Genomic DNA, 12,713 nt, shown 5'->3' on the forward strand with positions numbered 1-12,713 from the left:
CGTTCAGCGCCCGAAACACGGGTACGGAGCCATCCAATTTCGAGGCCAATGTAAGAACGATTAATTGGCGGACAGCGAAGACTTCTGTTAAAAGTGAGAAAAGGAGCATGCATGCTTTTCACTGAAACACAAATAACAACAATTTGCATTCAGAAAGTGTTGTTCATGTCGAAAAAAACCAGCCTAAGGCACTTCACAAAGACACCTATTAGAATGTCAGGATTTAGACATGTTAATGTCATCTTAACCACAACTAATTTCAAAATGCTGTATACCAAGGGCCATCTGATTGGTTCCTTCCTCATTTGTAATCTCCAAACTCTTATTTATACAATAATATATTATCTTCAGCTGGATTCGGAGAGATTAAAGTTTACATTTATTTTGAATAGAATAATTGCAAAGTTTAAATATTTTTAAGCTTGAACGAGTGCCTGGCCCACCAGTCTTCTTTGCGCGATAGCAAAATACTGCAGATGCTGGAAATCCGAAATAACAACAGAAAACGCTGGAAAAACTCAGCAGGCCAGGCAACATCCGTGGAGAGAGAAACAGAGTCGGCGTTTCGGGTCAAACCCTTTTTCAAAACTGGAAAGGAAATGAAATAGATCGAAAGGCAGGGCTGGGAGAGAACAAAAGAGAAGTGAAGAGACATTAAGAGGTATTCAAAACGAGGCGAGATGGTGATAGGACTAGTGGAGACAAAAGACGGCTCTAGATTAGGTGTGAAATGTGCTGGCAGAATGGGAGACAGCTGCCATGTGGGAGAGAGAAAAAAAAAGATGGGAGGGGAGGGAGGGCCAAAACAAAGATGTGGATAAAATATAAGCAAAAATGTAATGGGGGCTAAGGTTATGATCTGAAATTGTTGAACTCGATGTTGAGTCCGGAAGGCTGTAAAGTGCCTAATCGAAAGTCTTCTTTGCTCCTTTGCTGATTTGGCAGCTCTTTCATCCTGGTAACTTTCAACAACTTGCATCTGTATAGCACCTTTAAGGCAGTAAATCACCCCGAGGTGGTTCTGATCATCAAATCAGAATTTGACACCAAACCACTGAAGGAGACGTTAGGGCAGGTGACCAAAAGCTTGGTCAAACAAGGCAGGTTTTTAAGGAGCATCTTAAAAAGGAGGAGAGAGAGGCGGAGAGCTTTAGGCGGGGAATTCTAGAGTGAAGAGTGAAGAGAGACTGATGTGGAGCCAAAGGAGAGATTAGGAGCAGGGACCAACGGTTTCATCAAAGAGGTGTGTTTTATGGAGAGTCTTGTAGGTGGACGGGTTTGGGGCGGGGATTCCAGAGGGTGGGACCTCGGCAACCAAAGGCACGGCCGCCAAATAACGACTGCGTTGGAATCTGGTACGAAACAACCTCCAGAAAGGACAGTAGAAATTTGGAACTTTCTCCCATCGGAAGGCTGTAGATGCTGCAGACAATTGTAGCTTTCAAGACCGAGATGGATAGATATGTGTTCGGTCGGGGTATCAAGGGATTATGGAGCAAAGGCGAGTAAATAGGATTGAGGTACAGATCAGCCATGATTGAGCTGAATTGCAGAGCAGGACGGAGAGGCTGAATGGCCTCCTGTTGTTCCTCATGTTGCTATATTTCCTAGAAAGTACGGCTGGAATTATAATTCCTGCATTCACTATGTATTTACCCCTTCTGGTGGTGGTGTGCCCACTTTAATCACAGATTTGTTATCCTCCTAAATTTGCAGTGTCTATAATTAAAGACAGCAATACTGGAAAATCAAACCAGGACCAAACCCAACTCAGTCCTATTTTTAAAAAAATGTCTGAAGTATATCATCCATTTTCCCCTTGAAATACGATTGTACAAGTCAGATTCAAGATACAACCGTCCACCTGGATCACAAGGTAGGTCCAAATGAAGAAGGTCCTTCAGCACATATGGTCAACCCACAAGAGGCCAGAATTGGAGGAGCGCTCAGATCTCAGAGGGTTGTTGGACTGGAGGAGGTTGCAGAGATAATGAGAAAGAAAGAAAGACAGAATTGAATTTCTATAGCGCCTTTTACAATCCCAGGGCATCCCAAAGCACTTTAAAGCCAATGAAGTACTTTTGAAGTGGAGTCACTGTTGTAATGTAGGAAGCACGGCAGCCAATTTGTGCACAGCAAGATCCCACAAACAGCAATGAGATAATGACCAGATCATCAGTTTTTAGGTATTGGTTGATGACTAAATATTGGCCGCAGGACACCGGGGATAACTCCCCTATCTCTTCTTCGAAATAGTGCACTGGGATCTTTGACGTCCACCTGAGAGGGCAGACGGGGCCTTGGGTTAACATCTCCTCCGAAAGATGGCACCTCTGACAGTGCAGCACTCCCTCAGTACTGCACCTCCGACAGTGCGGCGCTCCCTCAGTACTGCACCTCCGACAGTGCGGCGCTCCCTCAGTACTGCACCTCCGACAGTGCGGCGCTCCCTCAGTACTGTACTGCCCCTCCGACAGTGCAGCACTCCCTCAGTACTGCACCTCCGACAGTGCGGCACTCCCTCAGTACTGCCCCTCCGACAGTGCAGCGCTCCCTCAGTACTGCCCCTCTGACAGTGCGGCGCTCCCTCAGTACTGCCCCTCCGACAGTGCAGCCCTCCCTCAGTACTGCCCTTCCGACAGCGCAGTGCTCCCTCAGTACTGCCCCTCTGACAGTGCAGCTCTCCCTCAGTACTGACCCTCCGACAGTGCAGCGCTCCCTCAGTAATGCCCCTCTGACAGTGTAGCACTCACTCAGTACTGCCCTTCTGACAGTGTAGCACTCCCTCAATACTGCCCTTCCGACAGTGTAGCGCTCCCTCAGTACTGCCCCTCCAACAGTGCAGCGTTTCCTCAGTACTGCCCCTCCAACAGTGCGGCGCTCCTTGAGTACTGCCCCTCCGACAGTGTAGTGCTCCCTCAATACTGCCCCTCTGAACGTGCGGGGCTCCCTCAATATTGCCCCTCCGACAATGCAGTGCTCCCTCAATACTGCCCCTCCGACAATGCAGCGCTCCCTCAGCACTGACCCTCCGACAGTGTAGCGCTCCCTCAGTACTGCCCCTCCGACAGTGCAGCGCTCCCTCAGTACTGCCCCTCTGACAGTGCAGCGCTCCCTCAGTACTACCCCTCCGACAGTGCAGCGCTCCCTCAGTACTGCCCCTCCGACAGTGCAGCGCTCCCTCAGTACTACCCCTCCGACAGTGCAGCGCTCCCTCAGTACTGCCCCTCCGACAGTGCAGTGCTCCCTCAGTACTACCCCTCCGACAGTGCAGCGCTCCCTCAGTACTACCCCTCCGACAGTGTAGCGCTCCTTCAGTACTACCCCTCCGACAGTGCAGCACTCCCTCAGTACTGCCCCTCCGACAGTGCGGCGCTCCCTCAGTACTGACCCTCCGACAGTGCGGCGCTCCCTCAGTACTGCCCCTCCGACAGTGCAGCACTCCCTCGGCACTGACCCTCCGACAGTGCTGCGCTCCCTTGGTACTGCACTGGAGTGTCAGCCTAGATTTTTGTGCTCAAGTCTCTGGAATGGGGCTCAGACCCACGACCTTTGACTCGGAGGAGAGAGTGCTACCCACTGAGCCACAGCCGACACCCATGGCAGGCCAGGGAGGGATTTGAACACGAGGATGAAAATACTTTCATCGTCTTGCTCTGCCATGGCTTCGGCAGCTTGTTCTTCATGCCTAACGTACTTGGCGGACTGCGTACCTCCCATTATGTAGGATTTACTCTCGCCATTTTAGCAAGAACAGGAGTTCCAGTCTCAATCACCGCATTACATTTACTGTTTGTATCTTGTTAAACACCTACTTATGGCAAGTTTTTGATAACATTTTACAACTTTGATGCAGTTGGACAATGCAATGGAAAATGAAAAGGTAGGAGGATTTCAAAATAAAGGGAAAGGACAACATAGCATCATTTCTATTGTAATATCAAGTCTCTCTCTTCCTCTGTCCCCCACCCATAGATGCCCTCAGTTAGAGATGGAGCACAGTTATTGAATAATATTCATTTTCTTATGAAGTGCTTTATTCAGTCCAAAAATCATAGAATCATAGAAATTTACAGCACAGAAGGAGGCCATTCGGCCCATCATGTCTGTGCCAGCCGACAAAGAGCTCTCCAGCCTAATCCCACTTTCCAGATCTTAGTCTGTAGTCCTGTAGGTTACGGCACTTCAAGTGCATATAAGAACATAAGAAATAGGAGCAGGAGTAGGCCATATGGCCCCCGAGCCTGCTCCGCCATTTAAGAAGATCATGGCTGATCATCGATCTCAACTCTTCCAAGTACTTTTAAAATGTGATGAGGGTTTCTGCCTCTCCCACCCTTTCAGGCAGTGAGTTCCAGACCCCCACCACCCTCTGGGTGAAAAAGTTCCCCTCAACTCTCCTCTAATCTTTCTACCAATTACTTTAAATCTCTGCCCCCTGGTTATTGACCTCTCTGCTAGGGGAAACAGGTCCTTCCTATCCACTCTATCTAGGCACCTCAATTTTATACACTACATTGCAACACTGACTACACTTCAAAACTACTCCATTGGCTGTAAAGCACTTTGAGACGTCCGGTGGTCATGAAAGGCGCTATATAAATGCAAGTCTTTCTTTTTTCTTCATATGCAAAATATTGGAATGATTTGGGTTCCGTTTTATTCTGAATTATTGCAAACAATGCCACGCACGGAAATGCACTGTTAGAGTGCCACGTAAAATTACTGTCCTGTTGGAGGCTCAGCGAAATCTCTGACTGGTGCACAGGGATGGTACAAATGGATTTGACAGGAGACAGATGGCGACAAGCTCCACTGAAGATCAGGTTAACTTGACTGCCCATTTATACAGCCGCAATATTCTGTCTCTGCAGATTCCGAAACCCTTGGAGGGAAACTTAATGGTGCTCCTATTTTTTCTTTTCAGAGGCTGAGCAGATATTAGCACCAGTGATGATTAAAGTGGGTTAAAGGCAGTGGAACTGAGGACATAATGATTTCCATTATCTGCGTTACACCTTATGTCCTCGAAAACCACTTGATAATTTAAATATGTCGGTCTTTGCCAGGTGAAATGATTAATAATCCATTAGGATGGATAGAATTGACAAGTCCTTTTGATGAGGTGCAAAAAATGGGAGGGCCAGACTGCTGAAGGCAAAGGATATAATGTGAAAATCATTCACGGCATGAAGATAATTTTCATATTAATTTCGTAGTGAAGAGGAACATTAATATGCAAATAAATCCAATGTCATTAGCTTAAAGAAACACAGACTGACCTTGAGTTTCCTGGGCTGTAAACAATATGTTATTCAGTCTATGATGTCAAGCGGTGAATAAACAGCGAGAAATAAAGCGACAACAGTAATATTAGGGCAGAACTACCTGCCTGCAATGCCACTTCATTTCAATTGTTTAAAGCATCAATTAAGATAAAGGGGAATTCGATATGAAGGCGTTAAGTGCTCACACAATATCACCAACAATAAATTCTATCCTATTATTAAGAGCACTGGAAAAATTAATGAAATTACAGTATTCAACTTGCAAAACACTGGTGAAAAAAACCCAGAATCCCATCTCACAAAATTGCCATTTTATTCACTTAAGCCAATAATACAAACTGTAAACGGGCAGAATCCTAAATGCAATCCTTTCAACACGAGGACAAATCCCAAACTCCCATACAGTTAAAAAAAAACTAACTCAGCCACTGGAAGTCAATGTCCCTCCTTACTATCATCGGTACTGTTTTGGTTACGGGACTGGACGAGCAACCCAAAGGTCAACGAACTCAACTCCCACCTCTGCCAAGTTGTAGAACTGAATTAAATAATTCTGGTAACTTGTGGGCTGGTGTCAGAGAACAAAAAAAAACAGCGACCACGGAGGCTGCCGGATTGCCACAAAAACTCAACTGGTCTTCCAACAACAATCCTACCCGTCCTGGTGTTTGTGTGCCCCTCGTTTCTCTTTTCCACCGTGTGTAATCACGCCATTGGTTCTTCCTCCCTCCAGTTCAGTGGGAACAAGGTGGTCATTCCCCATTTCCAGAGGCATTTCCGCACAGCATGTCACGTTCAGGACCGGAAAAGGCTTCTTTAATTTTGCTATGTGTGGCGGTTCAGTGGGACTTTTATCATAAGACCATAAGAATTAGAGCTGGAGTCGGCCATTCGGCCCCTCGAGCCTGCTCCGCCATTCAATGAGATCATGGCTGATCATCGACCTCAACTCCACTTTCCTGCCTGATCTCCATATCCCTTGATTCCCCTAGAGTCCAAAAATCTATCGATCTCAGCCTTGAATATACTCAACGACTGAGCCTCCACAGCCCTCTGGGGTGGAGAATTTCCCACTGAATGGATTTCTTATTTTGACCAAGCTTCCTTGACTAACTCATGAACCATGGCTGAGTGGGCAGCACTCTCGCCTCCGAATCAGAGCTCGTGGGCTCCAGCCCCACTCCAGGGACTTGAGCACAAAAACTAGGCTGACGCTCCCAGTGCAGCACTGAGGGAGCGCTGCACTGTCGGAGGTGCCGTCTTTCCGATGAGACGTTGAATCGAGGCCCCGTCTGCCCTCTCAGGTGGACGGAAAAGATCCCGCGGCAATATTTATCTCCCGACCAACACCCAAAAAACGATTATCTGGTGATTATCTCATTGCTGTTTGTGGGAGCTTGCTGTGCGCAAATTGCCTGTCGCGTTTCCTGCATTACAAAAGTAATTCATTGGCTGTAAAGCATTTTGGAACGTCCGGAGGTAGTGAGAGGAGCTTTGGAAATACGAGTCTTTCTTTCCCAGTAGCTGAATTCCTAAAGAAATCGAAGCGAGAATGTAACCCTCCCCATCGAAAATGATAATCCCACTTTATCAGCCCGTTGAGAATTTACACTTTATATCACGAAGCAAGGTGGGTTGCTAACTGGTCAGATATGAAGCAGACACTTTGCAATTGCATAATAGATGCCCGATTTGTTCATATCTCTATCTAATATATGACTTGATAGCTGTAGTCTAATACATGTCAGTTAATAGACAGCTATCAGAGTTTAAATTGCAGTTCCTTGAATCATGACCTACTCCTATCACAAACCACAGGACTCAATTACTGCCGTAAACTCTCTGCAAGACATTTGCCATCCTTTGTGTGGCCTTAAATTAATTTTTAATTGAAATTTGATTTGTTTTTTTTAAAACCTTTATGCGGAGTGTAATAGAGGCTGTGTTTTGTAGATGGAAGGGTGCTAAAGGTGATGGCAATGAATAACCTGAATGTACGGCCGGGGTCGGGGTGGGATTGGTCTGTGCGCAGCGGCGGGGGGGGGTGGGTGGTGGGGGCGGTGCCGGGGTGAGTGTCATACTCGGAGAGATTTTGACTCCCGGGCCTCATTTCTATATTCCGGCTCCAACTCCCGCCCGAACCCAGCAAAAATCACTGCCTGAGCGGTGGGTAGGAGCGGGAATTTAGGCAGTGGGAGGTCTTTGGGAACCCGTGGGAAGAGCCCCAGCAGTCAGTTAAGTGGTGAGGGGGAGGTTCCAGAGGTGATCGGGGGAGTGGGGGAGGGGAGGGGAGGGGGGAGGAGGAGGGGGAGGAGGGGTAGAGGGGGGGAGGGGAGGGGGAGGGAAGGAGGGGTAGAGGCGGGAGGGGAGGAGGGGTAGAGGGGGGAGGGGAGGGGAGGGGGGAGGGGGAGGAGGGGAGGGGAAGGGGAGGAGAGGGAAGAGGAAGGAGAGGAGGGGGGAGGGGGAGGGGGAGGGGAGGGAGGGGAGGAAGGGAGGGGGAGGGGAGGAGGGGAGGGGGGTGGGAGGGAGGGGGAGGGGGAGGGGAGGGGGGAGGGGAGGAAGGGGGAGGAGGGGAGGGGAGGGGAGGAGGGAGGGGAGGGGAGGAGGGGTGGGAGGGGAGGGGAAGGAGGGAAGGGGAGGGGAGAAGGGGAGGGGAGGGGAGGAGGGGTGGGAGGAGGGGAGAGGGAGGGGAGGAGGGGAGGAGAGAGGGGGAGGGAGGAGGGGAGATGGGGAGGAGGGGAGATGGGGAGGAAGATGGGGAGATGGGAAGGAGGGGAGGAGAGGAGGAGGGGGCGGGGGGGGGAGCGGCAGGGAAGCCTAAGGTTTCCTTGTGCGGCGATCTGTGAGGATAAATGTTGGCCCAGGACACCGGGGAGAACGCCCATGCTCTTCTTTCAAATGGTGGCCATGGGATCTTTTACGTCTACCCAAGAGGGAAGATGGAGCCTCGGTTTAACGTCTCATCCGAAAGACGGATTAATCAACAATTAGTCTAACAAACACAACTGCAACATAAATTATTTTAGCAGCCAATCTTTCTCGCCCTCCCTTATTCTGAATGGTCATCTTGTTCACTCCAGTGGACGATACTCTCCAGATTAACACCAGTGCTCCACACTCCCTTGTGCCATCACAGATACCAACAGTCCAAAGCCATCAAGCAAAGGTTTTTTCCCCCCAAGAAACCTCCTAAAGCAGTATTTAAAATGTGCTTTTTTTAAAAAAAAGATTGAATTGAGTTGAAATCACGAATGAGCAGATTTCAGTCGGTAGTAATTGAGAGATAGTTTGATTGAAGGGCTTGTGGTCACATACTTCAATCAGCCTCATCATCCTCAATTACAAGCTACGGTATTCCTGCAGGTCAATTACTGCCCAATTATTCTGTATTACTAAGTGTGTATAGTCTAAAAAAAGTCAAAGAAAGTGCACTGGTGTGTGTTGTTTTTAACCTTGAACTTTTTGCTGGTTTTAACCATTCAATTTGAAAGTTTGTAGAGACTTTAAAAAAAACGCGTGTGGGGAATCTGAAATTAAAAAGAACGGGACCAAAATGTTGAAAATGCAAGGTAGGTCGATCAGCGCGCGAAGACAGGATTTCAGAGCTGGCCCTGCACCTGAACTGATGCGGTAAGGGTGTAGAAACTCCTCAAAACAAAATAAGAGATCAAAGTCCCGTTCACCCATCACTCCCTGTGCTCGCTGGCCTACATTGGCTCCCGGTCCGGCAACGCCTCGATTTTAAAATTCTCATCCTGGTGTTCAAATCCCTCCGCGGCCTTGCCCCTCCCCATCTCTGTAACCTCCTCCAGCCCGACAACCCTCCGAGAACTCGGCGCTCCTCTTGTGCATTCCCGGCTTCCTTTGCCCCACCATTGGCAGTAGTGCCATCTGGGCCCCAAGGTCTGGAATTCCCTTCCTAAACCTCTCTTTCATCCTTTAAAATGTTCCTTAAAACCTACCTCTTTGACCAAGCTTTCATTGGCCCTCGTATCTCCTTATGTGGCTCGGTGTCAAAATTAGTTTGATAATCGCTCCTGTGAAGCATCTTGGGACGTTTTACTACATTAAAGACTTTACATAAATGCATGTTGTTGTTGTGATACTAAACAAAAAAAACAACTCCAGTAAGTGACACATTGTTAGTCCAGTGGATTTCCATTTCTCTGTAAGGCACTCCCTGCCACCAGTTCCAGGGCCCTGTGGATATTCTGACACACCCTTGAGGACCTTTCCTTGCTGTCCTAACTTCCAGCAAACATGGTCACCAACTGCTCAAAGGAAAACACAGCGATCAGCGCAGGAAACCTCTTAGCGGTTGGTTAAATTGGCAACAGAAATAAGATGCTCGCTAGCTAATAAATATGGACTAAAAAATATAACGGCAATTTCAGCAAGACTGCGTTTCATGTGCAGTGTGGAGTGCGATCCTGGGGAGGTGGGGGGAGGGAAGGGAGGAGATAGGGCTCACACTATAGCCCCAAATCTCTAACCCACACTCACTGCTAGCAAGGTTCGGCACCAGCCTCGCTGAATTTTCCCTAGAGCACACAAGACAATGCATTCGTGGTGAGTATTACGTGCGGCCCAAAGCGGCAAATATCTAATCATCTTGCAAACCCCCGGGAACCCCTAGCATCTCCTGACATCAGTTGGAAAACCCATGACCTATGGAATATAGAATCAAAGGGCAGGATTTTCATTGGGCCGTGGAGTCGGGATTGGAGGCCCGGGGGGTGCGGGGGGGTGTTAAATTCCCGAAATCGGGGGTCCCGACCCCTTCCCGCACCCAAACCCGCCTCCATGCCAGTTTCAAAGGAGGCGGGTACCCGCCCCGCACTGGGACCCGCCTCCCCAAGGCGGGAAGGGGATTAGTGCCAATTAACTGCCTGTTAACAGGTAGTTAACAGACAGTTTTTAGCCTAATCCCTATTTTTGATGTTGAAGTGTGGGATTCCCGACGGCTCCAAACCACGTCAAGTTAGAGGAGGCGGGCCGTCGGGTTGAAGGACTTGGAGGGGTCGAGATGTCGGTGTTCAGGTGAGTGATGTGTGCATGAGTGCAAAGGTAAGTGTGTTTGGTGTGTCTAAAGTGATTTAAGAAGTTTTACATACATTTTCTTACCTTTTCAGCCTTCCGTTCTTTAGGTTCGGGGAGTCCCTCATCTCACCGGCACAGAAAGCAGAATGGCTGCGAACTGTCAAAAGTGACAGCCTTCAGCTTTCTGTGCAGGAGAGATTTCTAACTGAGTCTGTGGAGAAGGACTCATGTTAGAAGTAAGACTGTCAGTGTTTGACAGCTTCAAACAGCTGTGAAACGCTGATATTTCATCTGTCAAAACCTCTTGACAGATGAAATTTCAGTCTGTGACGTCACCTGTTGCTGGGTGGCCCTTAATTGGCCTGCTGAGCCCACTGGGCGGGCTCAACAAGGTCAATCAAGTTAAAATCGCGTGGGTTGGCCGCATCTCGATGGAGGCGGGACTACAACCCCGAAAGTTGTAGTCCCGTCTCCTTCCTGACTCCTGAGTTAAAATCCTGCCCATTGAATCTTACAGCACAGGAGGAGGCCATTCGGCCCATCGTGCCTGTGCCGGCTCTTTGAACGAGCTCTCCAATCAGTCCCACTCCCCCTGCTCTTTCCCCACAGCCCTGCAAATCTTTCTTTTTAAGTATTTATCGAATTCCCTTTTGAAAGTTACTATTGAATCTGCTTCCCTAACTCTATAAGCAGAATTCAGAAGTCACTTCCCAATAAGTCCAGCTTTAGACGGCCTGACCCAGACTCAAGCTGGAGTTTGTGGGACAATCAGAGCGTCTGTGGGACAGGAACGGAGGTGAAGACATTGAATAGGATTATGTTCAGATTGCCTTTGAGAACTTGGTACACGTAATGGCCCAGAAAGTAATGGATGCTTGGTTACTGCACTAAGATTTAAGTAAACAGTAAAATAGGAAAGCAAACAGTTACAAAGAATTATTATAATTAATGGCCCATTTCTAAGCATTTATTTTAAAGTGACGTTGATTAAAAATAAATTGAGAAGCTAATGCCATCACCATGCAGCTGGGTGGAGGGGAAAGAGAAGGTTTAAGAGTTTAACACAGCTATGTGAGGGAGCTGAACTGAGAGAGGTAGAGAGGTGGAGAGGCGGAGAGGGGGAATTCCAGAGCTTAGGGCCCAGGCAGCTGAAGGCACGGCCGCCAATGGTGGAGCGATTAAAATCAGGGACAATCTCTTAATGTGCTGCCGGCAATCTTTGTTTCTTTAAAAACTGCAAATCTCCAGAATAGATTCTTTCAATTCTTTCTCTAAATTGAGGTTTTGAAGGTCTCACCACCGCTCTGGCTTTGTATTCATAATAGTTTGCATATTAAGTATCTCGTGGAGATAGTGAAAGATAAGCAGCAAAATCTCAAAGTTACTTTGGTCATCGACTTTAATCAGGACAAGTGGTGTAAGGCAGAGTAATGGAGGAGAGCTGGGAGCTGGGGAAAACACAGAGAGAGAGAGAGAGAGAGAGAGCTGGGGAAAACACAGAGAGAGAGGAAGAGAGGCCAGAGGCATTCAGCAAGAGGGAGAGAGAGAAAGATGGGAGGTGGAGAAGGCGAGCGGCATGGAGAGAGAGAGAGAACTGGGAGATGGCAAAAGGGCAGAGGTAGATGGAGAGAGAGAGTGCGAGAGAGGAAGATAGAGAGAGAGAGCTGCGAGGTGGAAATGTCCAGAACCATGGAGAAAGAGGGAGAGAGAGAGAGAGCTGGGAGGTGGAAATGGTCAGAACCATGGAGAAAGAGAGAGAGAGAGAGAGCTGGGGGAAAGGTAGATCCACAGAGAGAGAAAGAGAGAGAGAGAGAGCGTGCTGGGAGGTGGAAATGGCCAGAACCAAAGGGATAGGTGAGGTTTGAGCTAGAAATGGCATGAGGACAGAATCAGGGGAAACAATGGAAAAATGAACATGAGCAAAGTAATAGAAAAATTCACTTTAAAAAAAATTGATTACACGGGGAAATAAATAAATAACTCACGGACTTTAATAGGGATGAGTTTTAAGATTGTGTACACAGCCAACATTCGCTTGATTGGTGGCAATCGAAGCAGGAAAGGACATGATTGAGTTTGTCATTTTCAGTTTGTTGCTCTTACAGGAAGGTGGTAATGTCAGAGCGCTGTCAAAGTACACAGCGTTGCTGCAGAGGCACACAGGCCCATAATTAGAATCCAAATTACACAATAAAATATTTAGATCCACAGTCAGACCCCTTCCTGACTCGCCATCGCACTCAGTGACATTTACAAATACATGTGAAAAGCAATTAATCCTGAGGTTATCACAAAGAGGCCTCCAGCAGTCACAGAATATCACTGTGCACAACGGGATAAGCTCCAGCTCACACTGGCTCCGTTTATAAGCAAAAATGCAGATTC

The sequence above is a fragment of the Somniosus microcephalus genome, chromosome 29, assembly GCF_052327205.1.
Source record: "Somniosus microcephalus isolate GS21.2 chromosome 29, FLI_Smic_1.0, whole genome shotgun sequence".
In the NCBI taxonomy this organism is placed as follows: Eukaryota; Metazoa; Chordata; class Chondrichthyes; order Squaliformes; family Somniosidae; genus Somniosus; species Somniosus microcephalus.